Source organism: Bubalus kerabau, chromosome 4, assembly GCF_029407905.1.
Source record: "Bubalus kerabau isolate K-KA32 ecotype Philippines breed swamp buffalo chromosome 4, PCC_UOA_SB_1v2, whole genome shotgun sequence".
Lineage (NCBI taxonomy): Eukaryota > Metazoa > Chordata > Mammalia > Artiodactyla > Bovidae > Bubalus > Bubalus kerabau.
The window spans coordinates 112,726,263-112,730,236 of NC_073627.1; the positions used below are offsets into that span (position 1 = coordinate 112,726,263).

Consider the following 3,974-nt stretch of genomic DNA (forward strand, 5'->3'; position numbering starts at 1 on the left):
CCCATCTCTTGAGGGGGGCCATGTTAGGTAGCTATAATAGAAAAAAAGGAGTCCAAAATGGCAGTGGCTAAAAGACAAAGAAGGGAAAAGCCTGCAAAATTAGAACAAAAGAAGGTCTGAGGACCAGAGTGAGAACCTCAGGTAAAACAAACAGTCCTCCTGGCTAGATCAGTTTACATAAGGCAGCCTCAGAAGGAGGAGAAAAAACATATAAAAAGAGGAGCCAAAAATTGAGCTGGGGGCTTCTCTTCTCTTCACATCTAGGAAGCTATATTACATGAAATCCTTAAGTTATGACATAGCTTAGACTATTTATCCATGATATAAAAATATTTTTGCAAACCAGACAAAGAAAAGGTCTTACTGTCTTCAATTAGCAAAAACAGAAAGCTTTACTTGTCAAAAATATACCCTTACTCAATTCTGCCAACAACTCTACAAGGTAGGTATGATTATTTCCACTTTTTAGGTCAGTAAAGGAAAGCTCAAAACTGTACAATAACTTGACTGAAGTCATACCATTCATAAGGGGGAAGCTAGCATTTGAATCCAGGATGTTTAAATGCCTACCTAAATTGATCTAGAATACCATATCAGGCAAAGATGAATACCCAGTAGCCATTAACCAATTAACAGTTTATTCCTTCTACTGGACTCTAATTACATATGATTCAAAGGGATTTAGAAGAAAGTGACAATTCAATCATGTAGAAATTACAAAGGATTTGAAGTCAGAGCAATATGAACTATTTTTTCAGTATTTCACCACCACAACAAATAAACTGTGTATCTTGGGGCAAAATTATTTTGCCTCTGTAAGCTTCAGGAAACTCTCTCGAAAATGTGAATAAAAATCTCTCTCTTATAGGGTCATTGTAAGCATAAGAAATAAAGTATAGTGCAAGCAGAGTGAAGAAAATGGCCCAAGAGGGCCATTAACACAATAAAGCTTGGCTACATCATCTATGTTAAAGAGAAAACCCAAATGTCAATATGTTGAATAAAATATATCAAGCATGCATACTTCAGTATTTGACCAAATGAACCACACACGTTTAAAAAATCCCTAATGAAACTAAAACCCACAAACATATTTTATCTCTTTCGTTTCTCAGAAACTTACTATATAACTACCTTCTTTCTAAAAAATTTCCTTTGACTATTCTTGAAATCAAAATCTTTCCAGTGAAAAATAACTCATACCTGTTATGTCCACAGCAACATGGGGGGAGTGTCAGAGTCCAGTGTTTTCCAGAAGCATTTTGCCGCAAAACTAATTGGCCTTAAAACAATTTTGCCATGAAAAATACAACTGGTTGACAGTTTTTGGTTCAACAGTTTAATTTCAACTGGTTGAAATATGCTAGTGTGTCTTCCAGTTACTGACAAGCTGAAAGATGAGGATCAGTTCAGATCAGTCGCTCAGTCGTGTCCGACTTTGCGACCCCATGAATCGCAGCACGCCAGGCCTCCCTGTCCATCACCAACTCCCAGAGTTCACTGAGACTCACGTCCATCGAGTCGGTGATGCCATCCAGCCATCTCATCCTCTGTCGTCCCCTTCTCCTCCTGCCCCAAATCCCTCCCAGCATCAGAGTCTTTTCCAATGAGTCAACTCTTCGCATGAGGTGGCCAAAGTACTCGAGTTTCAGCTTCAGCATCATTCCCTCCAAAGAAATCCCAGGGCTGATCTCCTTTAGAATGGACTGGTTGGATCTCCTTGCAGTCCAAGGGACTCTCAAGAGTCTTCTCCAACACCACAGTTCAAAAGCATCAATTCTTCGGCGCTCAGCCTTCTTCACAGTCCAACTCTCACATCCATACATGACCACAGGAAAAACCATAGCCAGGACCTTTGTTGGCAAAGGAATGTCTCTGCTTTCGAATATGCTATCTAGGTTGGACATAACTTTCCTTCCAAGGAATAAGCGTCTTTTAATTTCATGGCTGCAGTCACCATCTGCAGTGATTTTGGAGCCCAAAAAAGTAAAGTCTGACACTGTTTCCACTGTTTCCCCATGTATTTCCCATGAAGTGATGGGACCGGATGCCATGATCTTTGTTTTCTGAATGTTGAGCTTTAAGCCAACTTTTTCACTCTCCACTTTCACTTTCATCAAGAGGCTGTTTAGTTCCTCTTCACTTTCTGCCATAAGGGTGGTGGCATCTGCATATCTGAGGTTATTGATATTTCTTCCGGCAATCTTGATTCCAGCTTGTGTTTCTTCCAGTCCAGCGTTTCTCATGAGGATGCTTTACCTCAAAAGTTGGTTTCGTGTTTTGAAACACTACATCAGAGGAGAAAGAGGCCAGCGCTCCAAGGTGCAGAGTTAATGCACATTCCCATAGTCTAAAAGAGCGGGGCACCGTGCAGCCCTCAGAACGCGGCTACTGCTGAGCAACATTGCCTCCCAACTCATTACCGGTTAAGGGTTCTGTGAGACCGCTAAAGGCACAGGACGGTTAGAGCGACCCTTTAGTGATTCTCTCAGCCACGAGTCTGCGTGCTCAGCGGCCCCTCCCACAAGTGACCAACGGTCAATGAGCCGCCCCTAATTGGCCTGCTCAGCCATTGGTTGGTGCGGCAGAGGGCCCCTCCCCCAAGCAAGCAGCTGTCATTTAGCAACCATTTGTGGGCCCGTTCAGGCTTCCCAGGTGGCGCAGTAGTAAATAAAGGACACACCTGCCAATGTAGGAGAGGCAAGAGACGTGGATTTGATCCCTGGATCAAGAAGATCCTCTGGAGAAGCAAATGGCAACCCACTCCAGTATTCTTGTCTGAGAAATGCCATAGACAGAGGAGCCTGGCAGGATACAGTCCAGGGGGTAATGACTGACTGACTAAGCATGGCACAGTGGGCCCATTCAGCTAACAGTTGGTGGAGTGGTGGTCTTTAAGTGGAGAGTGAGCCAAGAGACAGATTTTGGCCTTTTTCCTGAGGTCCCCCAATTCACTTGGCCTCAGGCCAGTGAGTGAACTAGGCAGCCCAGGGAACAGGCTGGGGGCTGTGTCCTGCAGGGTTCCAGAGCCCTTGCCAAGGCCATCCACTAGGCTGGGCCCAGGCCTTGAGGTGGTGGTGAACCTCTCTCTCATTCCCGCCTCTGCAACATAATGGCAGTGACAGTCGGCATGGGTCACAGTCTGGGGGATCTGGTTCCTGCCAGGTGGGTAGCCTGAGGAGCCTGAGAGCCAGTTGGATCTTGGGTGCCTTGCTCCCTCAGTGATGACAGCTGGGTAGGATCTGAGAACCTGCCCCTGAGGGAGCCGGCCACTTAGATCTACCTCCTCTTAGCCAGGATCTGGATCTCAAAGAGGGTGAAAGTTGTGCCTTGGCACCCTGTCCTTTCTTGTCAGAACAGAGAAAAACATTTGTTTGGCAGGGATTGAAAGGAACATCCTTTCCTGACCATGACCTGACCTCAAGAACAGAGGATCTGACTAAGAAGTCTGCAACAACTAACCATACCCCTCCCTCCTCTTTCCTATAAAAGGGCTTTGCTGAAAACTTTATGGGAATTTAGGATTTTTAAAAGCATGAGCCATTCATCTCCTTGCATGGCCCAATAATAAGGCATTCTCTGTTCCAAACGCTCATGTTCTGGTGTTTGGGCTCACTGTGTGTCAGGTACACAGCCTTGCACTTCAGTAACAACAGGACATTGGAAGGTCAATTGACAGAATACAGGACTAACAACAAGCCTCCCAGATGTAGTCTTCTCAAAGTGGCAAAATCAGCTAACAGTGCCCCCACTCACTAACTTTCTCCCTGTCCTGAAGAAACACATTATTAAAGGGAGTGTGTGGCTAAAGATGGATTTGTAAAGATAACAGAAATAAGAGTTTATTAAAAATAAAGGTTTATTTATTAATAAAAGAGAAACCATAAATCCTGAAAAGAATGATTCTGGAAAACAAAGAAAATGATTTTAAATAGCAGAGAATGTTCAACATAGCACAAGTCAATGGGATTATC

General features: G+C 44.0%; 1 long non-coding RNA gene across 1 annotated transcript; it reads left to right on the forward strand.

The window, feature by feature from the left end:
• Positions 1–2,495: 2,495 nt before the first annotated feature.
• On the forward strand, positions 2,496–3,702 carry LOC129650111 (uncharacterized). Its single transcript, XR_008713596.1, has 2 exons — positions 2,496–2,826; positions 3,382–3,702. It is a non-coding gene; the product is annotated as an uncharacterized LOC129650111 (long non-coding RNA).
• Positions 3,703–3,974: the final 272 nt, after the last annotated feature.